Here is a 21,867-nt window from a genome sequence, read left to right as displayed (position 1 = left end):
AGCCCACAGGAACCAAAGAAGACCCTCAAGTAGACCCACAGGCCGAAGGCACAGCAGTCGCAAGAGTATCTTGAGCAGCTCATCAATTATGCAGGCCCACGGTGCAGAGGATGCGGTGAGGACAAAAATCTTGGCAGCAAGAGATGCTGGAGGCTGAAGCTTATTGGAGGCTGAAGATCTCTGGAGAAGAGAGTCAACAAGCCTTGGCAACGACAAGTCAAGGCTGTGCAAATGGTTACTGCTCCAGCGGTTCCAACGAGGGATACTGGCTTCAAACTTGCTGTTAAGACAATTCAGGCCTCAAGGGACTTGCCGAACCACCACCTGTATTGCAGAACCTTTTGGAGTCCTTGGTAGCTCAGGAACAGCAGACCAGTCAGCTTTGTTACTGTGCCTGCAGATGCAGGGCAGTGACTCCTTCAGTCCAAGGGAGATTCCTTTGGGTGACTTGGATGTCCACAGGCCCGTAGAAGAACCTGTATAGAGCACAGGCCCAGACGACATAGAAGACTAGCAGGACGGCGAGACAAGAAGCAGCAGGAGTCTTCCTGGTGCAGTACAAGCAAAGTGCCCAAACAGTTAAAGATTAAGTGGATTCGGATCTGGATCTTGTCCCACGATGAATCTAAAGAACCACCCACAGGTAAGCCCTTAAGTACACTAAAAAGAGGGTTGGGATGATTAAGTGGTCCCTCATAGATTAGGGGCTGGACAGTGAGGGGGATTCTCCAATTTCCTTTGTCCAGTTTTGCACCAGAGCGGGAGTCAATGGCTCCCTGAACTGGTTCCAACTGGATTATGCACAAAGGGCACCAAATGTGCCCTTCAAAGCAGTCTAGTGGTGCTAACAAGCGCCCTCACCCTGGCCCAATACACTAAGCCCTGTCTGGGAGGTGGTCACACCTCCCTGTGACAGGAAACCTATTGTCCAACCTTCCCCTGCTCGAGTTTGGCTCAGCAGCAGGAGGGTAGAATTGTGTCTGTGGTCGGCAGCAGCCACAGCTTGCTGTCAGACTGTGGAAGACTGGTACTGGTAGCACTGTGGGCTTCCCGAAGGAACCTCATGGTGCATGGAATCATACCCCCAACACCGTTTACAGTGTTGGGGTATGATTCCAAAATGTTTGATACCAAACATGCCAGAGTTCGTTACAGCCAGTTTAGAGTTAGCCATCGTGTAATGATGCATGGCCTCTCTGTGTATTGTAACGGCTGATGCACTTACAACCCAGGAGAACGGACTCCGAGGATTGTAGTGGTGTCCGGCTCATGCAGGGGCACCCTCACACTTATAACCAAGCACCTCGCCTTCAGGATTGAAAGGCCTACCTTAGGGTTGACATAGGTTTTAAGTGCAATGACCTCAGATATAAGAAAACGTATATCTGTCGTAAGTGGAGCTCGCACCAGCTTACGCAGGCTGCAATGGCAGGCCTGTAGTCACAATATGAGTGGTATTCCATGGGTGGCATAATACATGGTTCAGCCCATGGGGGACCCCTGGGCTACCTATGCCCTGGCTACCTAAGTACCACGTACTAGGGACTTACAAGGGTACACCAGTAGCCAATCTGGGGGGTACTCACCAAGGTCCAATTTAGGGCAGAAGAACAGAGACTGGGGTCCTGATTAGCAGGATGCCAGTCAGACTAGTCAGAAAAACATAATGACTCCAGCAATAAGTGGGGGTAAACATGAAATCAGATCCTACTTTCCTACACCCTGCTCAGTAAATCCCTTAGAAATCAATAAACCTACATAAATCCCAATAAACATAATATGGTACACACCATGAGGGAGGGCAACTCTACGGTCAACAGAGCCCCTGTGAAAAGGGAACTGATATGTTATGATTGGTAATTACAGGCAGATAATGAATTGGTTGATCCAGACCAGAGCCAACAAGGCAGATTGACGGGAGACCACACCCAGTCAGTTATCTAATTATGGTGCCGTGGGGAAAAGGTCCATGTTTTGTGAGTCCTGTATGACATCCGAAATACAGTCCAGAGTGGACAGCAGTGATGGGGCATCAGTGGGATTTATTCTCTTGCAGAAAAATAGCACCTCAGATGAGGAATCAATCAATCAATCATATAGCTTTATTCGACAATATGTCATAAAAGCACAATCCAATGCACAATAAAAAAAGCCAGTAAGAAGTTAAAAGAAGATTAATATTCTTCCGTTTAAAAGACGATAAAACAGTTTAAGACAACAAGAATAAAATTAACAAGCTAAAACAGATGAGGAATCAAAACATCATGCTTTTCTGTCAAAATCCACATGGAGCCTAGCAGGATAGAGCATTCCATATTGAAGACATTTTTTGTGGAGCAGTGTTTAAAAATCCTGAAATTTATGATGTGCCTCCTTCACCATCAGTGTGAAGTCAGGGTACAGAGATATGGCAGAGCCCTGAAAGTGCAATGGGCCTCACTCACAAGCCAGTTTGAGCGCTGTATCTCTATCCCTGAAGTTTAATATAGGTGAAATTATGGGACGAGGAGGTGAAATTTATGATGTGCCTCCTTCACCATCAGTGTGAAGTCAGGGTACAGAGATATGTCAGAGTCCTGAAAGTGCAATGGGCCTCACTCACAAGCCAGTTTGAGCGCTGTATCTCTTTCCCTGAAGTTCAATAAAGGTGAAATTATGGGACGAGGAGATGCCCAGGGTGGTGGCCTAGGCCCCAATGATCTATGAGCTCTTTACACCATAAACGTATCTGTAAAGTTTTTACGTTCGGATAGTTCACTGAGGAGATGCTCAACCAATTGGTCCGTCATCTCATATTTGTAGATTCCGCAAAACCTGTAATTCGAATATTTTTCCTGGGTGATCTTGCTTTAAGATCTTCATTCTTAATAGCAACATTCCTGTTTGTCCAGGCTCTTTGAAAGAGATGAAATACCATCCTCTAGGCCTGATATACGTTCCTCTACTCCGTCTAGATGGGTCCTGTGTCTTTCAAGTATTTCCGTCATGCGGTCTAGACAGGATGTTAAAGTGTCGAACCGGGCATCAATGGACCAGAACCCGACCTGCAGCTACGATATGGTGGTGCTGAATCCATATGAATGTTCCTCGGTGGTATCGTCAGACCCCCTCTCCTCTGTGCCAGATGTGGATTCAGGCTTACCAGACTGCCTGGGCTTTTCAAATGGGAGCTTTCGTTTTTAAGGATTTCCCCTACCCATAGCGGCGATTAGGTGGGAGTCAGCAGTGGGTGTGTGAATTGGCCCGCAGTGGTAGTTATGGCTAGCCCCCACACAGTGGAACAATTTAATAGAGGCAGCTTTCCTCTACAGATTAGGCAAAGAGGTGCAGGCTAATACCAACGAGGTTAGGCGGTTTAAAAAAATTCTAAAGTATGAGGATGGGGAGGGACACATTCCAGAATATGGCTCCAATTTAGGATGTGTGTTGAAGGGTGTGTGATCGCAGCGTCCCCACCGTGGCATCCCAGATCGTGATGAGCAGTATGCCCTCAGAGCCAGCTGGAGGTGTCTAAGAGCGAGCAATGTGGGAGGGGGACGATCACAGTGGTAGCTTCAGCGTGGGCCAGTCCAAACAACGCGCGCCTTCCTCCATCAATGGCAGCACAGACTAGATCCCCGAGGCATCATGTGTGCATCTGGAGGCCACTCTGCAGGGATATTGCGGTCCGTCAGCAGCTGAGCCGCCACCCAATATGACCACCGAGGTGTATATAGGTAAGGCCCCACGTCACCCCTAGCCACTCACATAAGTCGTTGGAAGACACACAGTCGCACTCTCTGTTACCGATAAGTGGAACTGCAAACAGGCGTCTTGAGCACTGTCACCCCAAGGCCCGGTTTCCTACGCCACCAGGCCGCACCAGGCCACCTCATCAGTGCCTTCCTCACAGTTGGCCACAGGTGTCAGAAGGCGCTGGATGTTTGTTTCAGCCATTAGTGGGGGTCCAGTTGTTGATGGGGGGTCCTGGAAGGCCCAGCGGGGCTCAACAGCCCTGTCCTCAGGCTCACCCACAGCCCCTGTTGCTGCGTGACCTCCGAGAAGGGCTAAGACTAATCCACACCCCTACAGGCCTGTCGTCTCTGAATCCCACATCTTGGCACAAAACACCAGTTTCGGGGCAGTATGAAACAAGCCAAAGATTTTGAGCAAAGCAAGATCCGGAGGGATTAGATTTGGGCCTGTAAATTGCAAATATTGGGCTATCATGGCCAGTGCTTCAGTGCTGTGCGGTCATCTTGGAAGCTGGAGTGGCCACGGCACCCAGACTTAGCAATGCTTCAAGTGCACACAGTTAGGTTTTCTAAGGAAATCCTGATCTTCTATTGCATGCATCATTTTAATGCACTACTTTACTTCCTTGTAAGTAAATACCTATGCTTGTTCATAACTATCACAACAAACAAAATATCTGTATAAAATTCTAATTTGTAAAAGAAATCTGTATAAATCTAATTAGGGCATACTGGATGTACCTGTAGCACAATTTTCTCCTTATTATAATTGAAGGCACAGCACACAAATGTTAGTGAATAGCTCATGTTTCAAGTTGTTCGGTGGGGAAGAGGTGAATGAGAGGTCAGAATTCAAATTAGTTCTGCAAACGGAATGGTGGATTCATTTGAATATCATACATGTAGTATTAAGCCATGGGTACTCACAAACATTCTCTCAAGGGCCAAATTTACAGTGTGGTTTGTGGCCGAGGGCCGCACCGGTGGGAGCAAGGTCAGAGGGGGAAGGGGGCGGGGCTAGAGCAGAAAAAAAACTGTGACCATGAGGTTGAACACCTTCGTCCACAGAGCCACCAGACCCGGCATACACACATCTTTTTCTCTCTCTCTGTCTCCCTCCCTCTATCTCTCCCTCCCTCTCTCTGTCTCCCTCCCTCTCTCTCTCTCTGTCTCCCTCCCTCTCTCTATCTCTCTCCCTCCAGGGCCGGACTGGGAACCAGAACCGGCCCTGGCAAAGTGCCGCCGAGCTCTTTGCCAGGGCCGGTTATCGGCCTTTTTCATTACAGGGCCAATTTTGCCCGCCACGACCAGTCCGGCCCTGTCTCCCTCTCTCCCTCTCTCTCTCTCTCTGTCTCCCTCTGTCTCACTTACTCTGTCTGTCTCCCTCTCTCTGTCTCCCCCTCTCTCTCCATCTGTCTCCCTCCCTCTCTCTCCCTCTGTCTCCCTCCCTCTCCCTCTCTCTGTCTGTCTCCCTCTGTCTGTCTACCTTCCTCTGTCTCTCTCTATCTGTCTCGCTCCCTTTGTCTCCCTCCCTCTGTTGCCCTCCTCCCTCTGTCTGTCTCCCTCCCTCTGTCTATCTCCCTCTGTCTCCCTCCGTCTGTCACCCTCTGTCTCCCTCTGTCTCCGTCCCTCTGTCTCCCTCCCCCTGTCTCCCTCTCTCTCTCTGTCTCCCTCCCTCTGTCTCCCTCTGTCTCCCTCCGTCTCCCTCCCTCTGTCTCCCTTCCTCTGTCTCCCTTCCTCTGTCTCCCTCTGTCTGTCTTCCTCTGTCTGTCTCCCTCTCCCCCTGACTCCCTCCCTCTGTCTCCCTCTGCCTCCTTCCCTCTGTCTCCCTCTGTTTCCCTCTCTCTGTCTCCCTCTGTCTCCCTCTTTCTCTGTCTCCCTCCCTTTACCTCCCTCTGTCACCCTCTGTCTCTCTCCCTCCCTCCGTCTCCCTCCCTCCCTCTCCCTCCCTCTCTCTCCCTCTGTCTCCCTCCATCTCCCTCTCCCTCTCCGTCTCCCTCTCTTTCTCTCTGCCTCTTTGTCTTTGTCTGTCTCAGTCTCTGCCTCTCTCTCTCTGTCTGTCTCTGCCTCTATCTGTCTGCCCCTGTCCCTGTTTCTGCCTCTATATGTCTCTGTCTGTCCCTGTCTCTGTCTGCCTCTGTCTCTGTCTCTAGCTCTGTCTGTCTGTCTCCCTCCCTCTCTCTCTCTCTCTCTCTCTCTCTGTGTCTCCCTCCCTCTCTCTCTGTCTCTCTGTGTCTCCCTCCCCCTCTCTCTCTCTATCTCCCTCTCTCCCGCCCACTCTTCCTCTCTCTCTCTGTCTCCCTCTGTCTGTCTCCCTCTCTCTGTCTCCCCTATATCTCCCTCCGCTCTCTCTCCCTCCCTCTCCCTCCCTCCCTCTATCTCCCTCCCTCTATCTCCCTCCCTCTGTCTCCCTCCTTTTGTCGCCCTCCTCTCTGTCTGTCTCCCTCTGTCTGTCTCCCTCTGTTCTTCTCCCTCTGTCTTCCTCTATCTATCCCCCTCCCTGTCTCCCGCCCTCTGTCGCCCTCCTCCCTCTGTATGTCTCCCTATGTCTGTCTCCCTCCCTCTGTCTGTCTCTCTCTGTCTGTCGCCCTCTGTCTCCCTCTCTCTGTCTCCCTCTGTCTCTGTCCCTCTGTCTCCCTCCCACTTCTGTCTCCCTCCCTCTCTCTCCCTCTGTCTGTCTCCCTCTGTCTGTCTCCCTCTGTCCCCCTCCCTCTCTGTCTCCCTCCCTCTCTGTCTCTCTCTCTCTCTCTCTCTCTCTGTCTGTCTCCCTCCCTCTGTCTCCCTCCCTCTATCTCCCTCCCTCTGTCTGTCTCCCTCCCTCTGTCTCCCTCTGTCTGTCTCCCTCTCTCTGTCTCCCTCTCTCTCTGTCTCCCTCTGTCTCCCTCTCTCTGTCTCCCTTTGTCTCCTTCTCCCTCTGTCTCCTTCTCGCTCTTTCTCTCTGTCTCCCTCCCTCTCTCTGTCTCCCTCTGTCTGTCTCCGTCTGTCTCCCTCACTCTGTCTTCTGTCTGTCTCCCTCGCTCTGTTGCCCCCCCTCCCTCTGTCTGTCTCCCTCCCTCTGTCACCCTCCTCCCTCTGTCTGTCTCCCTCTGTCTGTCACCCTCTGTCTCCCTCTCTGTCTCTGTCCCTCTGTCTCCCTCCCTCTTTCTCCCTCCCTCTCTCCCTCCGTATGTCTCCCTCTGTCTCCCTCTCTCTCTGTCTCCCTCTCTCTCTGTCTCCCTGTCTGTCTCTGTCTCCCCCTGTCTCCCTCTGTCTACCTCCCTCTGTCTCCGTTTGTCTGTCACCCTCTGTCTGTCACCCTCTGTCACCTCACCCCGCACGTGTGGCAGCCGGGGCTGAGACAGCTTCCCGGGCACACACACAGCCGCACCCGAGTACTTCACAGGTCTTTAAATGGCCATTTACTTGTTAATGAGGCTTCGTTGTATTTCACCTCTTCTTAGCGCCCCTGCATCTCCACTCTGACTATTGTTGGAATCGGCCGGCCCCCATAGAGCAAAGTGTCTCGGAGTCCAGGCTGCCGTAGAGGGGTTTGCTGACACTCTTTAAATTATTCTTTTTAAAACACAGGTACAATGTCTGCAAGGTCCACAATGTCTGCAAGGTCCGCGGGCCGCCTAGAAAGGCTTGCCAGGCTGCTGGCGGCCTGCGGGCCGTATTTTGAGTACCCGTGTATTAAGCAGTACATCTGCAGTATGCAGTAAACCTGTATTTTCTTTATTTATTTCCTTGACTGAAGGTCCAATACTAAGATTCAATTGTGCCTGCACAGGAAACTCAGCAACATGGCAGCCTATGAAAATCATATCTATTCTATTAGATATAGATACGCATCTTACCTAGTCAACGTTTTTTGTATTGGTACTTGTGAGAATTCACAAATGACTAGCTCAGTGGCTGATAAAGGTATACTGCCTGTATGTTTTCAATGTCCTCTCCATCCTTCTCATGAGAAAGCACAACTCATGCAGTGACTGCCACTGAGTTCTAGCTCAGTTTACGTCACATGAATCTCTTCCATCACTGTCTAGCAGGGCAGGAATGTATGTGAGATCTATTGGCTTTGCCAATGTTTCTTAGCTATGTTGCAACATGGCTGAAAGTTGAGAAAAAAAGCTGTATGACACAGCCAGCATTGACCATGTCATAGAGCTATTTATTTTTACTTTCATCCATGCTGCACTAAAGTCAGTGCTGCTGTAGAACATGGTTAAAAAATACATTGAGAAAGCCAATAGATCTCGCGTAGGAGAGGCCTATTGGCTTTGCCAATGCTTGCTTATACGTTTGAGGGGTATATCTGCTCCCTAGGGAAACCCCCACATCCTTACTGGAGTCAGAGGATGCTCCTCTTACCCCTCACACATCCCCACGCTTTTCTTAGCATATTGGCTTCGGTGCCTGGCTCCGTCTGCTGCAACAAATATTTTCAGTTGGTGGCCAGCCAACCAGATCATCAGTATTTGCGACTTCTCCTTGCAGAGCTTGTAATGGACGAAGGAAAAATGTTCCTTAGTTAAATGAAGTCTGTTTACTTTTCAAAATTCAGATTTTGAAATACCTCACTCACAGGCACGATACCGGAGAGCATTTCTGACTTCACTGCAATTTAATCCTTTAAAGTCTGGCCCATACCTTTTTGCATTCCAAATATCTCAAAAACGACCAAAGGGATTTACACTAAACCCCAAAAGGATCTATTAGGGGTAAAGTTCATTTTTTGCCAATAAATTCCAGTCAGCAGTGGAGAGTAAAACGCCCTACAGCAGCTACAATGGAAAAACATTTCCTAACCCCCTTTTGCTTTTCTGCCCCTAGACAGATCTGCTCAAAACTTGGCATGCCCACGCTTAGCTACAGTGGGAGAGAGAAAGAAAAGTAGAGCAGGCGAGAGAGGGAAAGAGAGAGCCAGAGGTAGAGTATTGGTTTTATACTTTTAAAATCAATTGTTTTAAATATGTAAGTCTGAAAATAGAAATAAAGCGCATCACAGAGGAATGGGTACATTTTTATAACTTGTTGACTGTTTTTTTATTTGTTTTCCGATGGGTGGCTTATAACCTGATTTAGATTTCGTCGGACGGGTTTCTCCGTCACAGCGGTGACGGATATCCCGTCCCCCGAAATCTAAATCAGGCGCTATTTCATAGGTGCTCATTTTATCCCGCGCTCCCTCCTCCCAAAACATTTTGTAGGTAACACTGTATTACAAATATAACTCTGTCTCTCGCGATTCATAGAATACAACATTATTTTCCGGGTGGGTATCATGTCGCCGATTTGGCAAACATGAAAACAGCTCTCCCTGTCAATGTGAGCATGCTGCTGTGTTAATTAAAACTATCGCCAAGCGGTCCTGGTGACTAGAGGTGAGAGGGTGGAGTAAAATAGGGTGTGAAATGTATTCCATGTGTTGTGTTTCACGAACGTGTAGCGAATTATGCAGGAAAATTTATTTCAACATGTCCCTATGTTACAACCCAAAACAGGGTTTGGCAAAAATGCTTTGTGTGGGAAAAAGTTAACCGCTCGAGCTGCATTTCTGAGGAAAAGCTCATACAATTTTGAAGTATTGAAACGAGTTTGGGATAATGCGGTAAAACGATGACTGTATTTTGACATGAGGTTGGTAAAATAATCGGGGATTAATGAGCGCTCCCTTTACACGTCGCGTGCCGCCCAACTCCAAGTGACACCCTTCCAAGATCAATAATGTGCGTTTCAAAGTATATGCGGTTTCTCACACATGCATGCACGCGCCTGAAATTACAGCCGACATTAATCACTACTTGCATTAACGAATGCGCAGACTGTCTGGACTAGGGCTGCTAGAATAATTGAGAAAAGGGGCGCAACTACCGTTGGTGCGGCAGGTGCAGTGGCACCAGGGCCCAGAACACCGAGGGAGCCCAATAAACCACGATAATTGCTGTATTTTACTTCCACATCAGCAGTTAAAGGGGCCATTTTCCTTGTTTCCTCCAAGGCATGCAATCTACGCTACTGCGTCACAATGAAAGACAAACGCCCAGTTCTCGTTCTCGATGACGCCACCGGGCGTGCGTTGGAAGGCAGACGGTAAAGGCTTACTGTGAGGAGGATGCTTCGGATCCGTGCAGCGCAGACACTGGCTCCCTGAGACGAGCGCCCGCTTCTTCGTTGTTATAGGACTGGGAGTGGTGAGGCAGGAGGAGGGGGTTGCCTCACCGCACCTGCCACTCAGCTTTATTGGGGATAGTGTGACATGGTCTGTTGGGAATAGGCTCTGGCCAGCCCCATTCCTTGAAGTCCGTTCTGCAGTACGCAATGCAGGGACCTGCAGCGGCGGGTCTGGCTCCGAGCATGCCGCACTAATATGCCTGTCTCCTGGGTCACCATATACAGAATGTATATACCCGCTCTCACCTTAGCCTGGTTAGGGTTTAGTGCATATGTGTATAAGTAAGGGTTTGGCAGCATTTGTGAAGCCAGAAGTAGAGACAATCTAAGCTTTCCCGTGCAAAAGGGAAGAGTGGACATCTCACAATCTAGCCGCAGACAGAAGCCTTCACCAGTTACTCTCAAAACCAGTGCTTTTCCATTTCTAAGTTTCTATTCAATGCATTAGATCAGTTTCTAGTAGTTCTAGCACTCTATTAGTGAAGGAGCCCTGTGCATTTTGCAAACACCCAGACCTACCTCACATTGAATTTGAACATAGTCTTACATTATTAAAAGCAGCTTCTGACTTTGGCCCATGTGAAAGGCGGGGCAGCCACTTTCATAAAACTGTTGGGGCTTCAGAATAGTGCGTAGCACAGCTCATTAGGGTTCAGCACCACAGCTTCAACAAGCAAGTATGACCAACTCATCCATTCATCTTTCTGGGGCAGATAACATGGGTACCAAACAGTTAGATCTTTTCCTACCTCCCACCCCTCCCCCACACCCCTCAGTCCTCTCTCTTTTCTCAGACAAAATAAGGAATGCAATATGCAGACTCCTTGTTGCAATTTGCTTAGTTTATGTACAGAAAGACCAGGGCTCGAGTCGGGGTACCACGCGGGTGGACGGCGTCCCCCCACTTATTTTACCAGGTTTTTACCGGGTGGACGCCGTCCCCCCTGCCCAAAAGCTGGACTTCACTCTTTGGCCTCTCTGGAGCGAGATCAGAGCTCATCTACCTGCATTCACTGCGGGGGGATTAAACGCAGCCTCCGCGAGGTAGGGTGCAGACCACCTTTCATCTAAAGGCATACGAATACCCAGGAGATTCCTATCGTGACGTCACTTCCGGTGACAGCGTCCCCCCACTTCTTTTACATACGAATACCCAGGAGATTCCTATCGTGACGTCACTTCCGGTGACAGCGTCCCCCCACTTCTTTTTTTAGGACTTGTGCCCTGAGAAAGACTATCAGCCCGGAACTTCACCACCTTTGAGGTTTCTGCTTCAAGGGAGCGGAGAAGGGTTCCAAAGCCCAGCAACACTGAATCAGTCTGACCCTGTGCCTCATGGGAACAGTCCAGCCCAAACTGCCAAGCCATGCCTTCCCTGGACCGGAAACAAGCTTTCTAGGACCAGTTTCTGGCATTTCAGCCGTCTTCAGCCAGGCTTGCTTGAATCCAGTGGCAAAGTGAGCAAGGGACTCACGTCATTCGCCATTGGTTTTAAATTGTGTGACGTAGATAAATAATAAAAAAATATATATAGTGGATGGTCACAATGATCAGACGAAGTTGATCCTGATTTTGGTTGTTTATAATTTTTCTACACTTTATATATAGAGCGGTGCCTCACGTCCTGAGCGGATGCCAGGTGAGGTGAGGTGCGCACCGGCATAAAGCCGGGTAAGTGCACATTTGTTTTGTAATACACTTGGTGGTGTTTGGTACATTTTTAGTATCACATTACAATCACTTAATCCAATGTTGCAATGACTACAATGAATGTTTCTAGAATTATATACTAGGTCTCATGTGAGTCTTTTTTATCTTTATTAGGTATTTTCCCAGTACCACTGTCTGTAATCTTCCACTTTGGATTCACAGAAGTGCGCAGGTTGTATTGTTACCAACCTTTACTTTGTTTTTTTGTTTTTTTGCACTTAAGCACTAGTTCTTTGCAGTAGCTATAATACCAGAGGTCCTGACGAAAGCCGGGATTCTAATATCCATAGGCTGAAACATGTAGACCTATACATCTTCCAGTTATTTGTTTAAACTGTATATGCACTGTTTTTACATTGAAACCAAGACAGCGCCGAATAAAATTGTTTTGTGTCTTGATAGTCAACTTTAAATCACACCTTTTTCACATCTTGTCACTAGCACTGCAACCATCACTCTGCAAATAGCTATTATGCTCTCTCGTAGATGAGAAGTATCTGCTGCTATTCATTTTTCTGTTGAACCACAACTCTCAATTTCATATGGGAGTAAGGTTTATTAAGAGTTCCCAGATGATGAAGCAAGCCACTTCAGTGGGTTATGGTATCTCAGGTCTTTTTCTGTAAAACTCCACCTCACATCTAGTTCATTCAGTCGTTGTTTTTGGGTTATATATAATTCCAGACCTACAGTTTTTACACTTGCTTAGCCACCTGACTACTGTCCGGGGCCAAACACTGTTTCATGTAGACCTGGGCAGTAATGCCTCCTCAAGGGAATTTAGAAACACTCTGTAATCCCACTCCTGTGTATCAACTTACAGGTTGGTGACATGTGCCTTAAGGTGTCTGCCTCTGTGTCATTATGGTGTGGCTTCCTGTTACGTACAACTGGGGTGTACATGATTTTGAGGGTCAGCAGGACATCTGAGTTGTGACTGTGTGAGACAAGACCTGTGTGACATATAGGTGTGTGATCCTCTGACAGCGCACAATGGTGTATGCAACTGAGTACAAAAATCAACAATGAGGGGGGGAATAGACCACTTGTCCTGTGTACCAGGGTCTCATTTAACGTGGATGGTTGTTGTTAAAAAACCCTCATATACGTACACAAGTCTCGGGCGGTATATGTTGGTTCTCCGCCTTCGTGTGTCGTAATAGCATGATCATTGGGCTTTTTTTGTCCAAATGCTTGCCTCCCCATGGAGGAAGACCAACTGGTTCTACAGTAGTGGTCAGAGAGATAAAAAGAGGGTGTGCTCGTGCTCAGTGAAGAAGTGATTCTGAAGATAAAAAACCCGGTTGTCAAAACTCTTTTCCTTTATTCTTGAGATATTTGACTTTGGGAAATTAAAATCGTGAACGTGCATGTGAAGACCTAGTTATTGGTCTAATGCACTGGCTATAATCTTTCCTAAAGATTATAGCCAGTGCATTAGGGGTCGTCTGGGTCCGGGATATGTTGTTTGCAGGGGATTGGCAAGTGCACTTGTCAGCTGCAGAGTTTGCTTTACCCCTGAGCTATGATTGTGACACAGTGCATACTGTTGTTGTCTGGATGCCCTGCCCCTGTGACAGGAGACAGTGTTGACTGACTTTCCAGGCATGCCAGTGACATGGCATTTCATTTGCTATGAGTGATCCTGCATTGTGTTCAAGTGTGCTCCATGCACCCCATTGTGGCATTGACTATCAGGACATGAGAACATCATAGTGTGTGTTGCTGGCATGCATCACAAGCATGTGAAATGAGTCTCTGCCCATCCCTTCATCTGGACACCTGTACTGAGTCAGTGGCAAGAGATGTGCTGTGTGTATAGTGACATACTCCTACATGTTCACTTGCATGGCCAACTGATGTGTGGGTGGTGCATGTCGGGACATTGGGGTATTAGCATCCAACATGCAACAGACATATGGGTGCAAGTCAAGGAGGGATATGTGTGCCATGGTTGATGTTGAGAATGACAATTGGCTTATTCTAAACAGTGTTGGCACTTTGAGCTGTGTTCAGCTGGTGATGCCAGGGCTTGCCCTGTGATGTGATGTACTCACTGTGGTGTGTGCAGTCAGTGCAGGTGACTGATGTTGTTCTCTTTCTTCCTATTCCTATCCAGATACATCCACGGCCACAGGAGGGGACAGCTCCACGGACCAGGAGGAGCCACAGAGCCTGACAGGGACAGAAGCATAGGAGTCGGGGGGGACCCAGTGGCACGGAGGGCGAGTGGAGCCACACCGAGGAGTCGTCAGCACCATCCCCCCAGCTGAGGGCCACAGCAGCTCTGAGGATGACACCCTAGTGGAGGCGGGTGTCAGCAGCCACCAAACCCCAGCTAGTGAGGCTGTCCCTGCCACCGCCCCCACCACCACTATCACCACCCTCCCATCGGCTCCCATCCCAGAGGTCCGTGGAGGCTCCCGTGTTCGGGAGCATGTCTCCTTTGTGCCAGCCACCGCACCCCCTGGCCCTGTGTCCCCCGCTGCCCTGAGTGAGGAGTCTGTGGACTTACTTAGACAGATACATGTAGGGCAGACATCGATTCTGAGTGTCCTCCATGCACACACCACTCTTTTGGCGCAACTGGTGTCATTCATGGAGGGCATTTCATCGTGCATGTCTGCCCTACAGAGGACCAATCAGTCTGTGGCCTCCTTCCTGACGGCAGCAGTGTCCCTCCTCCAACAGTCCCGCACCCTTCCTACCCCTGCACCACCCACGATTCCTAGCAGCCTACCTGTCCCAAGCACACACACACCTGCACATTCTCACAAAGCCACAGACACGGGCAGCACACAAACACCCAAACCAAGGGCTAGACGTGCACACAAGCAAGCGCAGGGGACTGATACCACACTCACAGGGGCTGGTTTGCAGACACTCACACAGTCATCCACAACCACTCTGCAGTCCTCCAAAACCTCTTCCTCCCAGCCCCCTTCCCTTGCCTCACCTGCAACCCCATCTCCCCAGAAGCTCTTCCTCTGTGACCTTGGCTTTTTCCCCACCGACCCAGCAGATCCAGATTACAAGGGGAAGAGAAAGTCTCCACACACAGAGGGGAGTGCCCCTCACACCCGGACACCCTCCCCTAGGCGTAGTCAGACTGAGACCCCCACCCGCAAGTCCCTATGGAGCCGGAAGAGCAAGACCCCACGGCCGCCACGCAGCTCCAAGGCAAAGTATCCGTCCTCCATCCCCCAGGCCACCACTCCAGAGGTTCTCCCGCCACACCCTGCCCCGTGTTCCCCCACCCACAGATACACCATCCCCAAAATGCTGAGGCCCTCCCCCTCTACCACTTGCTCCTCCACACCCGGTCAGACGGTTAGTGCCACTGATGTGGGGACCGTGTCCACCCCCTGTCCTGCCGACTTCACCTGCACCCCATTCCGTGAACATGGATTTAGGCACTGCAGTGGAGTCTACGACCACCCCGTCTGACTTGGGCACTGCAGTGGGGACCCAATCCACTCCATCTGACCTGCCCACTGCAGTTGTGCCGGCACCCACCCCATCTGACTTGTGCCCCACAGTTGTGACTGCACCCACCACTTCAGTCAGCTCCACTGCAGTTGCAAGTGACTCTCCTGCATCCACCACCCCTTCACTGCCTCCTTCTGCTGCGCCCTGATCCTGTCCCTGCGGTGCCTGGCCTGCCCCCATGTATGCCCCTCCGAGGGGATGTCCCCTGTCCTTAGCAGTGCAGGCAAGCAACGTGTGACAGTTGTCACTCAAGTTCACTCCTTGTAATTTGATGGACTGGCCACTGGCCTTTTGTTTGAACGGACGTTTAAATTTCCATCTGCTGAATAAAGCGTTTTTCTTTATCCTTGTGAACTTGATTTAGCTGTACATTAGGTTGATGATGTTTAGCATGCCCTTGCACCTGTAATGCTTGGTTTCCAATGTTGAATACTGAGGTGTTGATGTGAGGTACTCCATGTGGTCCATGAGATATGTATCCTATTCTGGTGGGTATCCATGTCATCCATGTGCTTCCCATTGTCCAATTTGTCGATTTCCCTGACTTTGGGCGCATCACCACTGGACCTACAGGTGTGGGCATCATTGGTATAGGAGCAACTGGGTCCTCTGTGCAACTTGCTGTACATCTGTGTTGAGTATGTGCAGATGACTTAGTGGAGACTCACGTACCCAGGCTGTTGTGACCAGTTGCTGTTCATTCCAGCTTGTGTCACATGTGTCTGTTGTGCTCCCTCTCATCTCACAATGCCTGATTGCCCACTAAGGGTGTCTCAATGATGGTTTACTTTTGTATGGCACTGTGTCCACATCTGTGTCACTGTGGTTCAACCCCCCTCATGTGTTGTGTATTTGCCTGGGGATACTGAGACACACACACACATATGTTGTGTCAGATGTGCAGTGTGAGGTTGCCTGTTTGTGTTTGTGCATCTGCATCAGTGCATTGGTATTGCTGTTGTGGGCCATTGTCTGGATGCTGTTTCTGTGATTTTCCCTGCAGTCCCTGTGAGTCATATCACATCATCGTGCACATTCATCCTGGTTGTTAGGTGCCATTGCTGATATGGAATTGGAGTTTGTGAGCAGACACCTACAGTCTACACAGGTTGTTTTGATTGGTGTGTCTATTTTCGAGATGTGTGTATGCTTTGTGATGGTCACTTCTGCTCTTGTGTCATTTTACACTGTATGCATTGTCAGCCCCCATGTGAGGTGCTTGTCTGCACATGGCCGCGCGTATGTTTTGTTTTCACAGCACTGTTAGCCTCATCACATCTCTGTGGGTATGGGACACAACCACTAGTTTGCCCCAGAAGTGTTTAATGTGTTGGTAGCAGGGATCATACATGCTGTTTGTTATTTGCAGCTTTGACCATGATGACACTTACCTTTTGGTCACTGTGATGAGGGGGGATTAGACCCCATCACCACAATGCTCAACATCTGCTCCAGTTTGGACCCCACACTTAACTTTTGTTCTACACAGTGAGGGGGTGTTAGTTTTACATTGACACAGTGCTTTTGTGATGCTTGCCTTGTGTAGGGCACACTCATTTGTTGGTCACACATGTGCTGTTAGTTACATTGTATGTTCGAAGTCATAATCACTGTTGTGGGCATTTGTCACAGACTACACACTGTTGTCATGATGTTAGGGGGGATGTATTTTGCTGACATACATAATGTTGGAGTGTGATGGATGTGTGGCGCATCACCAATCCTATGGGTGGGGTGGCATTAGTGCTGGGTAACAGGTCCCCTATGAGTGGGGGTGGCAGGGGTGATGGGAACAGGTCCCCTAGGGGTGGGGGTGGCAGGGGTGATGTGCAACATAAGCCCTATGAGTGGGGGTGGCAGGGGTGATGGGCAACATAAGCCCTATGAGTGGGGGTGGCAGGGGTGATGGGCAACATAAGCCCTAGGGGTGGGGGTGGCAGTAGTGATGGGTAACAGGTCCCCTATGAGTGGGGGTGGCAGGGGTGATGGGCAACATAAGCCCTATGAGTGGGGGTGGCAGGGGTGATGGGCAACATAAGCCCTATGAGTGGGGGTGGCAGGGGTGATGGGCAACATAAGCCCTGGGGGTGGCAGTAGTGATAGGCAACAGGTCCCCTAGGGGTGGGGGTGGCAGGGGTGATGTGCAACATAAGCCCTATGAGTCGGGGTGGCAGGGGGGATGGGCAACATAAGCCCTATGAGTGGGGGGGCAGGGGTGATGGGCAACATGAGCCCTATGGGGGTGGTAGTGGTGCTGGCCATGCAACCCCTATGGTGGCCTGTTGTTAGTGGCCAGGTTATGGATACCCTGTGTGTGTGTGACAGTTTGCGGGTACGTGTCATTTGTTTGTGTGGTAGGTGTCTGACTTACTGTCTGCGCCGTCGGCGTCAGTTACTGATCCGGTCATAGATGTAGAATACTGGTATGACCTGCACGATGGGATTCATGATGTGTTTGTGTCGTACACGCTGCTTGTTGCTCCGTCTCGTACCTGTTGCAAGCTGGTCCGTCTCGTAGCCGTGGATTGAATCGTAGCTGATATGCTTGTTTTCCGGATGCTGTGACGTGCCGTACGTGGTGACTCGTCCGGCGCGTAGGAAGTACGCATCGTACTTGTCAGGGCGGAAACTGCTATGAATACTGCTTCCGGGCGACTCGGTTCGGCGTTCGGGGTTACGGCTCGGACGGAGAATGAAGCTTGAATCACAGTCTACGTGTCTGTCGTATTTTGGTAGTTATGCGCATCGTACTTCATCTACAGGACGGACCGGCTACGGGTACGTGTCGGTCGCACGGTAGGGCTACGGACAGCTCTCGGAGAGCTGTCCGACCCAGTTTGGAATCGACCCCTGAGTGTTATTGAACTTCTACTCACATAATCATTCATTACTATGTATTTAAATTATAAATAAGAATAAGTCTGACCTGTTATTGTTATTTTATTCACGTTCTAACTACTAAGAGGGCGATTCCGATCTGGGTCGGAAAGCACTCCGACCGAGCCGGATCCGGAGTGTTTTCCGACCGAGCCGGAGTCCTGCAGTCCGACCGAGCGAGTGCGATGCGGCCGTATGCTGTCGGACTCAGTTCGGTTGGACTCCCATAGAAGTCAATGGGAGCCGGCCGTACGACGCGTACATGGGCTCCCATTGACTGAATGGGTACGTCGCGTACAAGTGTGCCCCCTACAGTGAGTACGCATCGCTGCCATCCGCACCGTACATGCCTGTGCTGGGGAGACCCATGGGTCTCCCTCTGTGTCCGAGTCGTAGGGCTGCGGGTGACAGGGGGTCCGATGCGAACCCCCAAAGGCAACCACCCGGACGATTTGCGAGCCGGACACTCCGGCTCGCACAGGCTGTCCGACGCGTGCATCGTACTGGCTTGGTCGTGAATCGCATCCATTGCACGCCACGGTTAGCTTCCGACCGAGACGTACGGAGCGGTTCGGACCCGGAAACAAGTCGGTCGGTGAATGTCATGTAGCTCGCAACGTACTTGCTCGCTCGTACAGCTGTACAAGTCAGGCGGAAAACACGCGTACGGCGCGTAGTTTTTCTGGCCAGATCGCGTTCGGTGCCCTTCCGACCCGGATCGGAATCGGCCCCATAATGTATCGACTAGAACAATAGTACTGACAATATTGCAAAAATGCATAATGAATAAATCAAAACGTTAAGTATGATCACTTTCTAATTATTATTTATTTCAATTCATTTACAATAAAATGAGGTTAATTGTGTTTGAAACATGCACGTAAAACTGAAATTATTTTAAAAATAAGTATATTAACTATGTATGAATACACAATTTATGTATAAACAGAGGGCCTAGATTCACAAAGTTAACTTACATTTTTGAGTAATTTACAGGTTTGATTAAGTTTACTACTTTTTGGCTATTCACAAACTCTGAGTCTAAATGTATTCCAAAAATGTGACTTACATGTCTGCACCACATTGCAGGGGCTATTCACAAAGGCAACTTACACTTTTTAGTAATTTACATGTGCAATTAACTCTTATAATATCGAGTGACTTTACACTCGTATTTTGTGAATATCCATACACAGGATTCAATAGCCAGCAGCAGACCAGGAAGTTGTATCCCTGCTTGCTGCTGTTTAGCAGCCTCCACAGCCTCCTACAAGGGTGAAGACAACGTTGGATACTTTTCTAGCTCCTGGAATGCTAATTGTTCTCTTTTTGGCATTCATTTTTCAATACATTGCATCTTAATTAGTTGGCTGAGTGACTACAATTTGGTCCTGAAGAATGCCTACACAACTAATTAAAGGGTAACAAATTGGCAGAAACATATTGTCCACTTTCTGATGATTGGGATGAAGGTTTCTCCCCTCTTACTATTAATCCTATGGCTTGGGGACATAATAAAAGTAGTTTTAGATTCACCAGTTTTATTCACTAATGCACAACATTTGCACTCTGTACTACATTCCCACACCTCCAGCTCACATAGGAGTCACTCTTTCAAAAGCTCCTTCCTGCAGTTGGGAAGTTGTAGCCCATACCGCAGGCTTTCACAAGTTGTATGGGGAGGACACCTATGATGAAACATGCCACACAAGGGTGCATGATGGTTTTCATTGTTACCAAATGGATGCATTGAGAGTAAGAGAAGCAGAGAAACTGACATGCTCGCTGTGGGTCTTTAAATTCTACTTTGACACTACTTGTGTTTTGGTGATTTAGTAAGGAAGCCATCAGCCATAACCAGGACAAGAATGTAAATGAAGAGGGAGGTATCAGGTTTTTGTAAGGCTCGCAATATAGAGGGGGTGCAATATGCCTCTAATTCTTAAAGGTGACTAGTGCCTTTTCAATATAATAGGATGCATCTATCATTATTAACAGTACTTGCAGAGGGTGATAGAGGGTTGGTGGAACAAACAATAAGCTTCGGAAAGAGAGAAGGAACATCTCAAAGAAGGGTTTTTCTGGTGAAGGGCGATAAAGTTCATACTATGATAGTATGGTAACAGGGAATACTAAGACCAGAAAGTTGGGAAGAGAGATGCAGCCAAGAGTGGATGCAGACCTGGACCTAGTGTTAGGAATTGGTCTGCAATTTTAAAGTGGAGCTGGACTAAGGAACAAAGAAGCAAAAGAGTGTGGATGGACCAGAAAGTTAAGTGTAAACATGTAGGTGAAGTTTAGTTAAGAAGGAAGGAGGGGTTGTTGAATCTTAAGGAGTGGGCAATGTTTAGAGGTAGGGGTAGAGGCAGTTCTTGACACTATTGTATGGGGATATTTACAATGCGTTGCTAACCTGAAAGATGTATTTACCTGTGAGCTCTGCTTGCTTCCCGAAATAAAGTGTGCTTTTCTAGAGGATGAAACAGAGCACCATCTTTGTGTAAAGCAATGCACAGGACCACCACACCCTTCATCAAAGTCTGTGCAGTGCAGGTGACTTAAGTCTTCATGTATCTGGAAAACATATGCCACTGAATAGGATTTATTCTAAGTGGGATCACTTTGCTTATCAACATGATCACTAGGAGTACCAGCCTATATAGCTTTAGTTAAATCTCTGGATAACATTAATTTCACTATGCCACTCCCGGAAACTCACCCTTAAAGCCCTCTAAGAATTACAACCTGTTCTGGTATTTGGAAGATTTTGCCTCAACATCCTGCCCACTTTTTCAGAAAATACTCCTTCAAGTCTTGATGAAATGGAACAAATGGTTATATGGCTGGCTTATTGTGCAGGTTCCAGAAGAAAAGTTTGTTACCTTCAGTGATATGTGCAATCCCCTGCGGAGGAAGAAAAGCCTTCATATAGGTCACATCTAGTGCTGCTCCTATGAAGGTCAACCTTTGTGTGGGGTTCAGATAGGACGTCTGGGAACTGGTTGTGAAGCCCAAATTGCACAGAAGAGTTGTGGTGTACAGAACGTGTTCCATGGTCAGCAACTGGGACCCCTCACCTTCATCAGCCAGTCATTCAATTACAGAAATACATGGACTCCTGACTCCAATAAGAAATCTGCCACCACAGCAAGAACCCTGGTGAAATCTTGAGTCGTGGTCCTCAGCTCAAATGGCAGAACTGCAAACTGATAGTATTGAGACCTTAGGTAATACAGAAAGGATTGTCAGATGAAATTAGGCACCCTGCTGGTTCAGGGACATTCACTAATGTCCCTCGTAAAAAGCCACTAAATCCTGGTTAAAGAACAACATTTAGAATTTCTCCTGTTTCCAGTAGCCACACATGCGGCTAAAATCATGATGAGTTTAAGGTAGTGAAATGTATGGAGGGATGTACCTCCACAAAGACCCTGTTTTAGCACCCCAAAATATTCAGTTCAAAGAGGCTCCTGGTCTTTCTGGATGTTAAAAGTGAGAAGACATTGGGAAAAGAACGGTTGAGTAGTTTGGGTCGGCAACCTCTCTTTGTAGGTAACATACTACAAAAATAAATAGCCCAGAAGTTGATGTCTTCCTCTGAGATTCACCTATGGTAATCTTTCCCTCCTGGACTCACCTCTTCCTGGTTAGATCATCTCTGGTTTTATTTATCCCAATAAATTGAAAACATTAAATCTGGTGTCCTTTTAATTCCAATCATACTTCTTTATGTTTTAGTTCTTAGCTCATTAGATGATTTGAGCCATCAGCACAAGAGGCAAAACATTTGCTTTCACCTGAACTATTCTTCAAAGTTAATTTCAGATAAAAGTACTAGAAAGCCAGAGGATCTATGCATCAGCAATGCTCTTTGTGAAAAGAAGCCCTTTTAATGGTTAGA

At 48.5% G+C, this 21,867-nt stretch overlaps 1 pseudogene across 1 annotated transcript in view; it reads right to left on the bottom strand.

Annotated features, from left to right (window-relative positions):
* Positions 1 to 9,953, bottom strand: part of LOC146865919 (protein FAM240A-like) — a 47,789-nt pseudogene extending 37,836 nt beyond the window's left edge. Inside the window, exon 1 of the transcript XR_014970354.1 lies at positions 9,822 to 9,953. The product of XR_014970354.1 is annotated as a protein FAM240A-like (transcript). The remainder of the gene's footprint in view (positions 1 to 9,821) is intronic.
* Between the last annotated feature and the right edge of the window lie 11,914 nt (positions 9,954 to 21,867).

Source organism: Triturus cristatus, chromosome 2_1, assembly GCF_964204655.1.
Source record: "Triturus cristatus chromosome 2_1, aTriCri1.1, whole genome shotgun sequence".
In the NCBI taxonomy this organism is placed as follows: Eukaryota; Metazoa; Chordata; class Amphibia; order Caudata; family Salamandridae; genus Triturus; species Triturus cristatus.
This window is presented reverse-complemented; position numbering and strand designations above follow the sequence as displayed.